The following is a 16776-nucleotide window of genomic DNA, read 5'->3' as shown; positions in this document are numbered from 1 at the left end:
CACGCGTTTTAAATTTTATTGCCGAAATCGCTTTTTCTCGCCGAGATAAGCACGTTTTCTGAAATGCCGCTCTCCCGTCACTCTGGTTAAAGTGTTATGAAAAAAAAGGCTGTTGGGGGCTAGGGAGTATCGAGTTGATCATTATACATGAAGAAATAACCAATTTCATCGTTTGGTTTATGTTTTACTCGCGTTTTAAATTTTATTGCCGAAATCGCTTTTTCTCGCCGAGATAAGCACGTTTTCTGAAATGCCGCTCTCCCGTCACTCTGGTTAAAGTGTTATGAAAAAAAAGGCTGTTGGGGGCTAGGGAGTATCGAGTTGATCATTATACATGAAGAAATAACCAATTTCATCGTTTGGTTTATGTTTTACACGATGCTGAGCTCCAGCTGGAAGTGTAAAAAGAACCGGGCTGGTTAAAAAAAGAACCGGGCGACCCGGTAAAATTGCTTAGCCGGGGCTCTGGAAGCCTATCACGGCGTGATCTTGTCCAAAAAGCCGCTGCTGAGCTCCAGCTGGAAGTGTAAAAATAACCGGGCTGGTTAAAAAAAAGAACCGGGCGACCCGGTAAAATTGCTTAGCCGGGGCTCTGGAAGCCTAACACGGCGTGATCTTGTCCAAAAAGCCGCTGCTGAGCTCCAGCTGGAAGTGTAAAAAGAACCGGGCTGGTTAAAAAAAAGAACCGGGCGGCCCGGTAAAATTGCTTAGCCGGGGCTCTGGAAGCCTAACCCGGCGTGATACTGTGCAAAAAGCCGCTGCTGAGCTCCAGCTGGAAGTGTAAAAAAAACCGGGCTGGTTAAAAAAAAGAACCGGGCGACCCTGTAAAATTGCTTAGCCGGGGCTCTGGAAGCCTAACACGGCGTGATCTTGTCCAAAAACCCGCTGCTGAGCTCCAGCTGGAAGTGTAAAAAGAACCGGGCTGGTTAAAAAAAAGAACCGGGCGGGCCGGTAAAATTGCTTAGCCAGGGCTCTGGAAGCCTAACACGGCGTGATCTTGTCCAAAAAGCCGCTCGTGAGCTCCAGCTGGAAGTGTAAAAAGAACCGGGCTGGTTCAAAAAAAGAACCGGGCGGCCCGGTAGAATTGCTTAGCCGAGGTCCTGGAAGCCTAACCCGGCGTGATCTTGCGCAAAAAGCCGCTGCTGAGCTCCAGCTGGAAGTGTAAAAAGAACCGGGCTGGTTCAAAAAAAGAACCGGGCGGCCCGGTAAAATTGCTTAGCCGGGGTCCTGGAAGCCTAACGCGGCGTGATCTTGCCCGAAAGTCGGCCTCTATAATTCCATATTAGGTACCAGGCGCTCAGAGCCAACTTGGCAAAAATTTTCTAAGTGCCCACGGCTCTGCGGGGATTGTGCGTCCGACCCGCGCCGGTTCTCCAGCCGGCCTAAAATAACGCAAAACCAGCCTCTCCCCTGGAGCTCACAGCCAAAGGCGAAACTTTTCTAAGTGCCTACGGCTCTGCGGGCTTTTGAGTCCGCCCCGCGCCGGTTCGTCGGTCGGCCTCAAAAAGCGAAAAATCAGCCTCTCTCCCTGGAGCTCGACTCGAGTTGATCATTATACATGAAGAAATAACCAATTTCATCGTTTGGTTTATGTTTTACACGCGTTTTAAATTTTATTGCCGAAATCGCTTTTTCTCGCCGAGATAAGCACGTTTTCTGAAATGCCGCTCTCCCGTCACTCTGGTTAAAGTGTTATGAAAAAAAAGGCTGTTGGGGGCTAGGGAGTATCGAGTTGATCATTATACATGAAGAAATAACCAATTTCATCGTTTGGTTTATGTTTTACACGCGTTTTAAATTTTATTGCCGAAATCGCTTTTTCTCGCCGAGATAAGCACGTTTTCTGAAATGCCGCTCTCCCGTCACTCTGGTTAAAGTGTTATGAAAAAAAAGGCTGTTGGGGGCTAGGGAGTATCGAGTTGATCATTATACATGAAGAAATAACCAATTTCATCGTTTGGTTTATGTTTTACACGCGTTTTAAATGTTATTGCCGAAATCGCTTTTTCTCGCCGAGATAAGCACGTTTTCTGAAATGCCGCTCTCCCGTCACTCTGGTTAAAGTGTTATGAAAAAAAAGGCTGTTGGGGGCTAGGGAGTATCGAGTTGATCATTATACATGAAGAAATAACCAATTTCATCGTTTGGTTTATGTTTTACACGCGTTTTAAATTTTATTGCCGAAATCGCTTTTTCTCGCCGAGATAAGCACGTTTTCTGAAATGCCGCTCTCCCGTCACTCTGGTTAAAGTGTTATGAAAAAAAAGGCTGTTGGGGGCTAGGGAGTATCGAGTTGATCATTATACATGAAGAAATAACCAATTTCATCGTTTGGTTTATGTTTTACACGCGTTTTAAATTTTATTGCCGAAATCGCTTTTTCTCGCCGAGATAAGCACGTTTTCTGAAATGCCGCTCTCCCGTCACTCTGGTTAAAATGTTATGAAAAAAAAGGCTGTTGGGGGCTAGGGAGTATCGAGTTGATCATTATACATGAAGAAATAACCAATTTCATCGTTTGGTTTATGTTTTACACGCGTTTTAAATTTTATTGCCGAAATCGCTTTTTCTCGCCGAGATAAGCACGTTTTCTGAAATGCCGCTCTCCCGTCACTCTGGTTAAAGTGTTATGAAAAATAAGGCTGTTGGGGGCTAGGGAGTATCGAGTTGATCATTATACATGAAGAAATAACCAATTTCATCGTTTGGTTTATGTTTTACACGCGTTTTAAATTTTATTGCCGAAATCGCTTTTTCTCGCCGAGATAAGCACGTTTTCTGAAATGCCGCTCTCCCGTCACTCTGGTTAAAGTGTTATGAAAAAAAAGGCTGTTGGGGGCTAGGGAGTATCGAGTTGATCATTATACATGAAGAAATAACCAATTTCATCGTTTGATTTATGTTTTACACGCGTTTTAAATTTTATTGCCGAAATCGCTTTTTCTCGCCGAGATAAGCACGTTTTCTGAAATGCCGCTCTCCCGTCACTCTGGTTAAAGTGTTATGAAAAAAAAGGCTGTTGGGGGCTAGGAAGTATCGAGTTGATCATTATACATGAAGAAATAACCAATTTCATCGTTTGGTTTATGTTTTACACGATGCTGAGCTCCAGCTGGAAGTGTAAAAAGAACCGGGCTGGTTAAAAAAAGAACCGGGCGACCCGGTAAAATTGCTTAGCCGGGGCTCTGGAAGCCTAACACGGCGTGATCTTGTCCAAAAAGCCGCTGCTGAGCTCCAGCTGGAAGTGTAAAAAGAACCGGTCTGGTTAAAAAAAAGAACCGGGCGACCCGGTAAAATTGCTTAGCCGGGGCTCTGGAAGCCTAACACGGCGTGATCTTGTCCAAAAAGCCGCTGCTGAGCTCCAGCTGGAAGTGTAAAAAGAACCGGGCTGGTTAAAAAAAAGAACCGGGCGGCCCGGTAAAATTGCTTAGCCGGGGCTCTGGAAGCCTAACCCGGCGTGATACTGTGCAAAAAGCCGCTGCTGAGCTCCAGCTGGAAGTGTAAAAAAAACCGGGCTGGTTAAAAAAAAGAACCGGGCGACCCTGTAAAATTGCTTAGCCGGGGCTCTGGAAGCCTACCACGGCGTGATCTTGTCCAAAAACCCGCTGCTGAGCTCCAGCTGGAAGTGTAAAAAGAACCGGGCTGGTTCAAAAAAAGAACCGGGCGGCCCGGTAAAATTGCTTAGCCGGGGTCCTGGAAGCCTAACGCGGCGTGATCTTGCCCGAAAGTCGGCCTCTATAATTCCATATTAGGTACCAGGCGCTCAGAGCCAACTTGGCAAAAATTTTCTAAGTGCCCACGGCTCTGCGGGGATTGTGCGTCCGACCCGCGCCGGTTCTCCAGCCGGCCTAAAATAACGCAAAACCAGCCTCTCCCCTGGAGCTCACAGCCAAAGGAGGAAGGAAGCCTCTGACTTCAGCTCCGCCTCCAGCTCTGCCTCTGACTTCAGCCCCACTTCCGCCTTCAACTTTGCCTCCAGCTCCACACCTGCTCTGCCCCCTGCCTTCAGCTCCGCCTACAGCTCCACACCAGTCTCTGACTACAGATCCACCTCTGACTCCAGCTCCACACCAGCTCTGCCTCCAACTCCAGCCCCACACCAGCTTTGCATCTGACTCCAACTTCAGCTCCGCCTCTGACTTCAGCTCCACCCCAGTTCTACATCTGACTCCAGCTCTACACCATCTCTGCCTCTGACTTCAGCCCCACTTCCGCCTCCAGCTCCACACCAGTTTCTGACTTCGGCTCTACCTCCGATCCTGACTTCAGTTCCGCCTCTGACTCCAGCTCCACACCAGTTCTGCATCTGACTTCAACTTCACCTCTGACTACAGCTCCTCCAACTCCAGCTCCAAACCATCTCTGTCACTGACTTCAGCTCCGCCTTCGATTCCGGCGCCATACCAAATCTGCCTCTGACTTCAGCTCCGCCTTCGATTCCGGCGCCATACCAAATCTGCCTCTGACTTCAGCTCCGCCTCTGACTTCAGCTCCGCCTCCAGCTGCAGCGCCACCTCTGACTTCCGTTCCGCCTCCGACTCCAGCTCCACACCAGCTCCGCCGCCAACGCCTGTTCCATGATGACATATTTTTTTTGGTCCCACCGGGATTTGAACTCGGGTCGCTGGGGTGAGAGTCCAGAGCACTATCCACTATACCATGAAGATTTCACTAGTGTTGCAGGGAAGGAATGTACACTATATGGTTTAATGGAACAGCCTCTGACTCCACTTCCACACCAGCTCTGCCTCTGACTTCAGCGCCGATACCGACTCCAGCTCCACACCAGTTCTGCCACTGACTTCAGCTCCATCTCTGACTCCAGCTGCTCACCAGCACTGCCCCTGACTTCAGCTCCACCTCAAACTCCAGCTCCACACCAGCTTTGCATCTGACTATAATTTCAGCTCCGTCTTTGACTTCAGGTTCACATCAATTTCGCTACCGACTTCAATTCCGATACCAGTGTCACACCAGCTCTGCCTCTGACTTCAGCTCCACCTCTGACTTCAGCGCCGGTACCAGCTTCATACCATTTCTGCCTCTGACTTCAGCTCCACACCTGCTCCACCTTTGACCACAGCACCGCGGTTAGTTCTGCCTCTGACTACGGTTCTACCTCCACACCAGTGTCTGACTTCTGCACCACCTCCGACTCCAGTTCCACACCAGATTTGCATCTGACTCCAAGTTCTCCTCCAACTCCTGCTCCACATTATCTTTGCTTCTGATACCAGCTTCACACCAGATCTGCCTCTGACTTCAGCTCCGCCTCCAGCTCCGCCTCTGAGTTCCGTTCCGCCCCCAACTCCAGCTCCACACTAGACTTCACTAGTGTTGCATCATTGAATGGGATGCCATTATGCACCCTAAATTATTTTTTAAATGTTAATGGAATGGACTTCTCATCACCTTCAAGAGCTAGAGATTTACCGTTTTTATTTCCCATCTTAACTTGGTATTTTTAGATTTTTCCAATTTTTTTTTTTCAATTTTTTGTTTTTCTTTTTTGAGGATCCTCAATGCAGGATTAAATTTACCCTTCAACAAAATTACTAGCCTGTGTATTACCGTTGGTTTTTGCTAGTACTGTTTTTTTTTCAATTTATCCTACCATTCACACTCTCAACCACACAACTTTCATGCAAACAGCTCGGAAAAACAGACCAAAAAAAGAATCTACGCCCTTCTTCAATTAAGAAAAAGAAGCTCTGTCTTTTTTTTAACCTGTTCCTTCCACTGGGACTCCAACCCAAGCTGTTCTATGGCTCGGAAAAACGTACAAAGAAAAATCTACACCCTTCTTTGAATCACAAAAAAGAAGCTCTGTGTTCCTTAGCACGTTCCTTCCACTGGGACTCCAACCCAAGCCAGATCCTGCAGCTTGGAAGAACAGACAAAGAAGAATCTACGCACCTCTTCAATGAATGAAAAGGAAGCTCTGTTTTCCTTAGTCTGTTCCTTCCACTGGGACTTAAACCCAAGCCAGATCCTGCAGCTTGGAAGAACAGACAAAGAAGAATCTACGCACCTCTTCAATGAATGAAAAGGAAGCTCTGTTTTCCTTAGTCTGTTCCTTCCACTGGGACTTAAACCCAAGCTATATTCCGTGCACCTTCCACTCTTACGCGTTTCACAACAGCACAATCACACAATTTTAGGGCTTTAACTTACTTGTCCCCTGGTTCGTTGCACTGCCGGATCCCGTCAATCCACTGTAGTCCGACGAAGGCAGACCTAAGATGCTGGCCCAGCGAAGAATTTTCTTGCCAGGTCTTTTCTTTACCAGATCCTCCTAATGGACGCTGGCTTGTCGACAATGCAGCACGTCGTCCTCCGTCGATCAGCAGTGGGTATGTTGGATCCGGGTCACGGCACCAAAATGTTAGAGATGTTCCGACTCTAACTTATTTTGCAAGAACCACGCGAGAGACAATATGCCCTTTGAACACTTGCAAGTGGAGAATTTGTTCGTTACTGTAGATACAGCAATGTCCGAACAAAGTCTGCCGTTGAAGTCATGCAAGAGAGTATTTATTGAGAGAAGAAGGGTGGGGGTGAGAGTCAGCCAAGGTGGGGGTGACATTTGACATGTGTGGTGGTCACCTCAGCAAATGATTAACCACTTGGGAGGGTCCCAGTTTATCGCTCCACGAGGCCGTGGACATAAATCCTAGTGGAGCAAAACAAGGACGCCTCCACACCATCTGGAAAGCTTCAACAACTGAATGGTTAAACTTTTCAGAGTCACGGGAAGGTAAAAGGTTCAAACAAAGTTCATCATTCTAGTCTACATCCCAACATAATCATACGATCAAGATAGTTTATAAACCCTAACACTCTGCATCAATATTGTCTATAGGTGGGTGAAATTTGAATCTGGGACGTTTTCTGCTGGATGGTCCCATCAATTGTCATCAATGTCCACACAAAATCATAAAAATAGCACTACTAAAATTAATTCTGAAAAATCCAAAAAACAGGAGTCTAGGTGTTCCCCGTCCAGATTACTGGACCGCGGGACACCAACATCATCTCCAGCAATCCTGTCTGCCATGGGTTGTTTAATTTGGAATGCATTCTGAGACTCAAACCAGTACAAATTAGGAACGTGAGTTTTCCGCCAATCGGTCTGTTGCAACAACTGCTTGACCATTGAGCCCAATTGTCTGGCCTCGTGTCCTGGGGCAATAGCCGGCGAAATGTGTGGCACCCCTTTCTCTGTCATTTTGAACCATTGCATTTGTTCATATGTCAGTTCAGTTGCCGCTGCAACTCCCTATTTACGCACTCCTCTCATCTCACACACACACACACACACACACACACACACACACACACACACACACACACACACACACACACACATTCCCCCCAATTTTATTCATTTAGGATATTTTAGCGGTCTAATCTCTCACAGGAGGAACTGCTACCACCGGATGTTTTGGGGAGGCCTCACTTCTCCCAGGATCTCAAAAAACCTGGCTATTTGAATACGCTCGTCAACGTACCCTTGTCCACCACGACGAAGCTAGGTCCCGGACCTATCCGTAATACGCATAAGTCCCTGACTTTACCGTACACGTCACACACATAAGTTCCAAACTTATTCACCGTATGTATCTTAACTTCTTGCACACTTTATTTGATCTGAACAACAGTCTCCTCTTAAATTTCCTCTTTCAATTTGCAGAATTTAGACTTATAGTAACAGGTATTCTGCTAACCTTATCAGTGATGAGCGCTCAGGGTTGAGGAGACGTTGTACCAGCTCAACGTTGTGCACTTAACCCAAACGGTTCGCCGACTGAGAGACAGCGTCCCAGACGCTGTCCGGTGTCCTGGATTCAGACCACGAGTTGCCAATTACCCTTCTCTTGACATTATGTCGGGGTCACCAAGAAATTGTTAGGATACGGATTTTTAGCTATTGATCTGACTTCAAATTGCAATCAACACTTAACACAAGTTTGGATGTCCCAATCCACACACTGGCGCACCTAACAATTTTGCGAGTTCATTCTGTCAAAGAGAAGACCAGTAGATCAATCAGACCAAATTTACCAATTGTTTATTCCTAACAAAGCACACTAATACAGGCCTGGGTCCAGGGTCCCTCACACTAAAACTCGTGCGTTTTTGTGACCACCAAAAGACGACACATTAACTTCAATCGTTCAAGCAATCTTTTACAACACCCATCACGTATGGCATTCGGAAACTTCAGCCCTAGTTTTAACTCCGACATTGAAACTATAACCCGAGTTTGAAACGTAAATTGTGTGGTGTCATCCATACCGTTGTAGTTCACGTTTCTTACCGCTAGAGGGGAGACTAGGTACAGTAAATAAAGAGCCTTTTACTTTGATACAGCAAAAAGCAGGTCGCAACGGCAAATTCGTGCTACCACACAAAAAGCTGTCAATAACGTTTCATGATAGCCATGTTTCCGTGAAACACCAAAAGTCTTGGAAGAAAGCCTTTTTCGGATCTGGTTGTGACATGGATAGGAGACGTTCAGGGAATACCAGGTGCTAAAAGCCTTTTTTTTCCCCACGTCAATTGTGAAAGGAAACTTTTACAACAGCCATCAAGTTGCTTGGCACGGGTTTTCAGGGGCAATTGTGTCTATAAAATGCGAAACTCTGGAGACTCTGATGGCTTACGTCCATACTACCCTGAGAACACGCGATCTCGGAAGCTTAGCAAGGTCAGGCCTGGTTAGTACTTGGATGAGAGACCGCCTGGGAATACCAGGTGCTGTAAGCTTTTATTTTATTGTATTTTTTTCAATTCAATCGTTCAAGCAATCTTTTACAACACCCATCACGTATGGCATTCGGAAACTTCAGCCCTAGTTTTAACTCTGACATTGAAACTATAACCCGAGTTTGAAACGTAAATTGTGTGGTGTCATCCATAGCGTTGCAGTTCACGTTTCTTACCGCTAGAGGGGAGACTATGTACAGCAGTGGTTCCCAAAGTGGGCGGTACCGGTGGGAAGATCTGGGGGGGCGGTGAGGAAGAAGGGGGCGGTAGGGGGGCGGCAGTCTGAAGTCGAAGTCAGAAGTTCGAGTGGTAGATTTGAGGACATTTTATTGCTTGAAACTGCTGTGAACTCAAAGCAGCAGTCAAATGTCTTGAAAAGGGGAAAAACACTTCCAATGTAGTGTTTTTCCCCTTTTCAAGACATTTACTTTGATACGGCAAAATGCAGGTCGCAACGGCAAATCCGTGCTACCACACAAAAAGCTGTCAATAACGTTTCATGATACCCATGTTTCCGTGAAACACCAAAAGTCTTGGAAGAAAGCCTTTTTCTTACCTGGTTGTTACATGGATGGGAGACGTTCAGGGAATACCAGTGCTGAAAGCCTTTTTTTTCCCACGTCAATTGTGAAAGTAAACTTTTACAACAGGCATCAAGTACCATCGTTGCTTGGCACGGGTTTTCAGGGCCGATTGTGTCTATAAAATGTAAAACTCTGGAGCCTCTGATGGCTTGCGGCCATACTACCCTGAGAACGCCTGATCTCGTCCGATTTCGGAAACTTAGCAAGGTCGGGCCCGGTTAGTACTTGCATGTACTACCACTAGAGGCGAGACTATGTACAGTAAATAAAGAGCCTGGCTCCCTGTGAACTCAAAGCAGCAGTCTTTATTTGTAAAATAACCCAACATTACATACACATTGCCCTTCCATGTAGTGTTTTTACCCTTTTCATGACATTTACTTTGATACAGCAAAATGCAGGTCGCAACGGCAAATTCGTGCTATCACACAAAAAGCTGTCAATAACGTTTCATGATAGCCATGTTCCCGTGAAACACCAAAAGTCTTGGAAGAAAGCCTTTTTCGGACCTGGTTGTTACATGGATGGGAGATGTTCAGGGAATACCAGTGCTGAAAGCCTTTTTTTTCCCACGTCAATTGTGAAAGGAAACTTTTACAACAGCCATCAAGTTGCTTGGCACGGGTTTTCAGGGGCATTTGTGTCTATAAAATGCAAAACTTTGGAAACTTTGTCGGATTACGGCCATACTACCCTGAAAACGCCTGATCTCGGAAACTTAGCACGGTCGGGCCTGGTTAGTACTCGGATGACAGACCGCCTGGGAATACCAGGTGCTGTAAGCTAATATTTATTTATTTATGTATTTATTTTTTCAATTCAATCGTTCAAGCAATCTTTTGCAACACCCATCACGTATGGCATTCGGAAACTTCAGCCCTAGTTTTAACTCCGACATTGAAACTATAACCCGAGTTTGAAACGTAAATTGTGTGGTGTCATCCATAGCGTTGCAGTTCACGTTTCTTACCGCTAGAAGGTAGCGACTAGAGAAACCGACTGAAAATTACTGACCGCGGGGATCTACGACTTCTTCTTAGTGAGTTCCAGCCTGATGTTCAGAAGCTTGTCCCTGCACCAAGCACATCCATCCCATTAATAATAAGTGTGAGACAAAAATGTTACTGGTGGAGTGTTTAGGGGGGGGGGGGCTAGGAACTCACTGGGGAGCCAAGGGGGCGCCAGCCTGCAAAACATGGATGGGAGATGTTCAGGGAATACCAGGTGCTGAAAGCCTTTTTTTTCCCACATCAATTGTGAAAGGAAACTTTTACAACAGCCATCAAGTTGCTAGGCACAGGTTTTCAGGGGCGATTGTTTATATAAAATGCAAAACTTTGGTGACTTCGAAGGCTTACGGCCATACTACCCTGAGATCGCCCGATTGTCCGATCTCGGAAGCTTAGCAAGGTCGGGCCTGGTTAGTACTTGGATGGAAGACCGCCCGGGAATACCAGGTGCTGTAAGCTTTTATTTTATTTTTTTCAATTCAATCGTTCAAGCAATCTTTTACAACACCCATCACGTATGGCATTCGGAAACTTCAGCCCTAGTTTTAACTCCGACATTGAAACTGTAACCCGAGTTTGAAATGTAAATTGTGTGGTGTCATCCATACCGTTGTAGTTCACGATTCGTACCACTAGAGGGGAGACTATGTACAGTAAATAAAGAGCCTGGCTCCCTGTGAACTCAAAGCAGCAGTCAAATGTCTTGAAAAGGGGAAAAACACTTCCAATGTAGTGTTTTTCCCCTTTTCAAGACATTTACTTTGATACGGCAAAATGCAGGTCGCAACGGCAAATCCGTGCTACCACACAAAAAGCTGTCAATAACGTTTCATGATAGCCATGTTTCCGTGAAACACCAAAAGTCTTGGAAGAAAGCCTTTTTCTTACCTGGTTGTTACATGGATGGGAGACGTTCAGGGAATACCAGTGCTGAAAGCCTTTTTTTTCCCACGTCAATTGTGAAAGGAAACTTTTACAACAGGCATCAAGTACCATCGTTGCTTGGCACGGGTTTTCAGGGCCGATTGTGTCTATAAAATGTAAAACTCTGGAGCCTCTGATGGCTTGCGGCCATACTACCCTGAGAACGCCTGATCTCGTCCGATTTCGGAAGCTTAGCAAGGTCGGGCCCGGTTAGTACTTGCATGTACTACCACTAGAGGCGAGACTATGTACAGTAAATAAAGAGCCTGGCTCCCTGTGAACTCAAAGCAGCAGTCTTTATTTGTAAAATAACCCAACATTACATACACATTGCCCTTCCATGTAGTGTTTTTACCCTTTTCATGACATTTACTTTGATACAGCAAAACGCAGGTCGCAACGGCAAATTCGTGCTATCACACAAAAAGCTGTCAATAACGTTTCATGATAGCCATGTTCACGTGAAACACCAAAAGTCTTGGAAGAAAGCCTTTTTCGGACCTGGTTGTTACATGGATGGGAGATGTTCAGGGAATACCAGTGCTGAAAGCCTTTTTTTTCCCACGTCAATTGTGAAAGGAAACATTTACAACAGCCATCAAGTTGCTTGGCACGGGTTTTCAGGGGCATTTGTTTCTATAAAATGCAAAACTTTGGAAACTTTGTCGGATTACGGCCATACTACCCTGAAAACGCCTGATCTCGGAAACTTAGCACGGTCGGGCCTGGTTAGTACTCGGATGACAGACCGCCTGGGAATACCAGGTGCTGTAAGCTAATATTTATTTATTTATGTATTTATTTTTTCAATTCAATCGTTCAAGCAATCTTTTGCAACACCCATCACGTATGGCATTCGGAAACTTCAGCCCTAGTTTTAACTCCGACATTGAAACTATAACCCGAGTTTGAAACGTAAATTGTGTGGTGTCATCCATAGCGTTGCAGTTCACGTTTCTTACCGCTAGAGGGTAGACTATGTACAGTAAATAAACAGCCTGGCTTCCGGTGAACTTAAAGCAGCAGTCAAATGTCTTGAAATGGGAAAAACACTTCCAATATAGTGTTTTTCCCTTTTTCAAGACATTTACTTTGATACGGCAAAATGCAGGTCGCAACGGCAAATTCGTGCTACCACACAAAAAGCTGTCAATAACTTTTCATGATAGCCATGTTTCCATGAAACACCAAAAGTCATGGAAGAAAGCCTTTTTCGGACCTGGTTGTGACATGGATGGGAGACGTTCAGGGAATACCAGGTGCTGAAAGCCTTTTTTTTCCACGTCAATTGTGAAAGGAAACTTTTACAACAGCCATCAAGTTGCTTGGCACGAGTTTTCAGGGGCGATTGTGTCTATAAAATGCAAAACTCTGGATATTCTGACAGCTTACGGCCATACTACCCTGAGAATCCCCGATCTCGTCAGATCTCGGAACCTTAGCAGGGTCGGGCCTGGTTAGTACTTAGATGGGAGTCCGCCTGGGAATACCAGGTGCTGTAAGCTTTTATTTATTTATTTATTTTCACCCTCCTTGAGTCGTCACCTTATCGTGGTGGAGGGATTTGCGTGCCCCTATGATCCTAGGAGCCATGTTGTCTGGGGCTTCATGCCCCTGGTAGGGTAACCATGGCAGAAGGGTCCTAGGTGAGGGGCCAGACAAAGCACGGGTCAGAAGACCCCTTATGATGAAAAAAATATATGGATGTCGTTTTCCCTCGCCCGGACGCGGGTCACCGGGGCACCTCTCTGGAGCCAGGCCTGGAGGTGGGGCTCGAAGGCGAGCGCCTGGTGGCCGGGGCTTCGCTCATGGGGTCCGGTCGGGCATAGCCCGAAAAGAAAACATGGGTTCCCCTTCCAATGGGCTCCCCACCTATAGGACGGGCCAAAGGGGTCGGGTGCATAGTGAGCTGGGCGGCGGCCAAAGGCGGGGACCTTGGCGGTCCGATCCCCGGCTGCAGAGGCTGGCTCTAGGGACATGGAATGTCACCTCTCTGGCTGGAAAGGAGCCCAAGCTGGTGTGTGAGGCAGAAAGGTTCCGACTAGACATAGTCGGACTTGCCTCCACACATAGTTTGGGCTCTGGTACAAGCCCTATCGAGAGGGGCTGGACTCTCTTCCACTCTGGAGTTGCCCACGGTGAGATGCGTCGAGCAGCTGTCGGCATACTTATTGCCCCCCGGCTGGGCGCCTGCACATTGGGGTTCACCCCGGTGAGCGAGAGGGTAGCCTCCCTCCGCCTTCGGGTGGGGGGACGGGTCCTGTTGTTTGTGTCTATGCACCGAACGGCAGCTCAAAGTACCCACCCTTCTTAGAGTCCCTGGAGGAAGTGCTGGAGAGCGCTCCTTCTGGGGACTCCATCGTTCTACTGGGTGACTTCAATGCTCACGTGGGCAATGACAGTGAGACCTGGAAGGGCATGATTGGGAGGAACGGCCCCCCCGATCTGAACCAGAGCGGTGTTCTATTATTGGACTTTTGTGCTCGACACGGATTTTCTATAATGAACACCATGTTCAGGCATAAGGGTGTCCATGTGTGCACTTGGCACCAGGACACCCTAGGCCGCAGTTCGTTGATCGACCTTGTAGTCGTGTCATCGGATTTGCGGCCGCATGTTTTGGACACTCGGGTGAAGAGAGGGGCGGAGCTGTCAACTGATCACCACCTGGTGGTGGGTTGGCTCCGATGGCGGGGGAAGATGCCGGTCCGACCTGGCAGACCCAAACGCTCTGTGAGGGTCTGCTGGGAACGTCTGGCAGAATCCCCTGTCAGGAAGAGCTTCAACTCCCACCTCCGGCAGAGCTTTTCCCACGGGGAGGCGGGGGACATTGAGTCCGAGTGGACCTTGTTCCGCGCCTCCATTGTTGAGGCAGCCGACCGGAGCTGTGGCCGTTAAGGTTGTTGGTGCCTGTTGTGGCGGCAATCCCCGAACCCGCTGGTGGACACCGGCGGTAAGGGATGCCGTCAAGCTGAAGAAGGAGTCCTATAGGGCCTTTTGGCCTGCGGGACTCTGGAGACAGCTGACAGGTACCGGATGGCCAAGCGGAACGCGGCTTCGGCGGTTGCTGAGGCAAAAACTCGGGCGTGTGAGGAGTTTGGCGAGACCATGGAGAATGACTTCCGGACGGCTTCGAGGAAATTCTGGTCCACCATCCGGCGTCTCAGGAGGGGGAAGCAGTGCACGGTCAACACTGTTTACAGTGGAGATGGTGTGCTGCTGACCTCGACTCGGGATGTCGTGAGTCGGTGACGAAGACCTCCTCAATTCGACCGACACGCCTTCCATTGTGGAAGCAGGGCCTGAGGACTCTGAGGCGGACTCTCCAATCTCGGAGGTCGAAGTCACTGAGGTAGTTAAAAAACTCCTTGGTGGCAAGGCCCCGGGGGTGGATGAGATCCGCCCGGAGTTCTTAAAGGCTCTGGATGTTGTGGGGCTGTCATGGCTGACACGCCTCTACAGCATTGCGTGGACATCGGGGACGGTGCCTCTGGATTGGCAGACTGGGGTGGTGGTTCCCCTCTTTAAGAAGGGGGACCGGAGGGTGTGTTCCAATTACAGGGGAATCACACTCCTCAGCCTCCCTGGTAAGGTCTATTCAGGGGTGCTGGAGAGGAGGATCCGTCGGGAGGTCGAATCTCGGATTCAGGAGGAGCAGTGTGGCTTTCCTCCTGGCCGTGGAACAGTGGACCAGCTCTACACCCTCGGCAGGATCCTCGAGGGTGCATGGGAGTTCGCCCAACCAGTCCACATGTGTTTTGTGGACTTGGAGAAGGCGTTCGACCGTGTCCCTCGGGAGGTTCTCTGGAGGGTGCTTCGGGAGTACGGGGTGCCGAGCCAACTGATAAGGGCGGTTCGGTCCCTGTATCACCGATGCCAGAGTTTGGTCCACATTTCCGACAGTAAGTCGGATTCGTTCCCAGTGAGGGTTGGACTCCGCCAAGGCTGCGCTTTGTCACCGATTCTGTTCATAATTTTTATGGACAGAATTTCTAGGCGCAGCCGAGGCGTTGAGGGCGTCCGGTTTGGGGACCTCAGCATTGCGTCACTGCTTTTTGCAGATGACGTGGTGCTGTTGGCTTCTTCAGTCCGTGATCTCCAGCTCTCACTGGAGCGGTTCGCAGCCGAGTGTGAAGCGGTCGGGATGAGGGTCAGCACCTCCAAATCCGAGTCCATGGTCGGTCGGGGTGAGGGTCAGCACCTCCAAATCCAAGTCCATGGTCCTCGGTCGGAAAAGGGTGGAATGCCCTCTCCGGATCGGGGATGAGAGCCTGCCCCAAGTGGAGGAGTTCAAGTATCTTGGGGTCTTGTTCACGAGTGAGGGCAGGATGGAGCGCGAGATCGACAGGCGGATCGGTGCAGCGTCGGCAGTAATGCGGACTCTGTACCGGTCCGTCGTGGTGAAGAGAGAGCTGAGCCAAATGGCAAAGCTCTCGATTTACCGGTCGAGCTACGCTCCTACCCTCACCTATGGTCACGAGCTATGGGTCGTGACCGAAAGAACAAGATCCAGGATACAAGCGGCTGAAATGAGTTTCCTCCGCAGGGTGTCCGGGCTCTCCCTTAGAGATAGGGTGAGAAGCTGTTAGGTTTAAACATGATCAGACATTAAATCACATGCTGGAACAAAGAGGAGAAGACAACCAGGATGAGTTTACTCGCGAGGAGAACGATAGAGAAAGGAAGCTCAGTTACAATCTCCACCAGTTCTGAGTTCCTCCCCCACGTGCTCCTCCTTTTAATGTCTTGGATGCCCTGGCTACAGAGGCGTTGCTACACTAAAGGGAGGGGAGATAGTGGCTGTAGCAACGCTGATTAGCTAAGGACTGTAGTGTAGTGTGAATTGATCTTCTCGACCCCCACATTGGGACTGTAGAGTCTGCTTTCTTCCCCCAACCAGTTGTCCTCTCCACAGGTGGCCGACTCCTCCTCGACTGTGATCAGATAACTTGAAGCACTTTGAATCTTGCTTACCTGTGAAACAATGCAACTAAACCCTTGCTAAGTTTAACTTCTTAGTAAACTAACACAACACATAATAATAATAATAATAATATCTAACCTTACTTAAACCTTTCAACACATATTAAGTAAATGTAAGGTAACTGATATACAGTTCCTTAAACGAACATTGAGTAAATATGTGATAACTTTAATGTGACTTCTTCAAACTGTATATAACCAATTTTGATCATCTACAATCTATGAATCAAAGCTACAGTTAACTAAAAGGAATAAAGTCCCTTTAAACTGACAAAGAACATTTCGCCTATGCAAAGAAGCTCTGCTCATTGTCATTGAAGACTTCTTACAAAACAAACACAAAAGTAACATAAGGACAGGAAGGAACATAAGGCTGACGGGGATCAAAAGACATTCCTTGAACCAAATAGAAAGCATTTAGTTTAAAGGAGAGTCGTAAACTCATAAAGATAAGGCCTCCTGGTCTGGCAGGCCAAGGCTTCCCCCGAGATTATTCCAACAGAAGC

At 47.8% G+C, this 16776-nt stretch overlaps 2 pseudogenes; both read left to right on the top strand.

The window, feature by feature from the left end:
* The first annotated feature begins 10705 nt into the window (after positions 1-10705).
* Positions 10706-10822, top strand: LOC147039972 (5S ribosomal RNA; annotated as a pseudogene).
* A 1851-nt stretch (positions 10823-12673) lies between these two features.
* Positions 12674-12792, top strand: LOC147039971 (5S ribosomal RNA; annotated as a pseudogene).
* Positions 12793-16776: the final 3984 nt, after the last annotated feature.

Source organism: Syngnathus leptorhynchus, chromosome 21 (genome assembly GCF_054491065.1).
Source record: "Syngnathus leptorhynchus isolate UIUO chromosome 21, UIUO_Slep, whole genome shotgun sequence".
NCBI classification, from domain to species: Eukaryota; Metazoa; Chordata; class Actinopteri; order Syngnathiformes; family Syngnathidae; genus Syngnathus; species Syngnathus leptorhynchus.
This window is presented reverse-complemented; position numbering and strand designations above follow the sequence as displayed.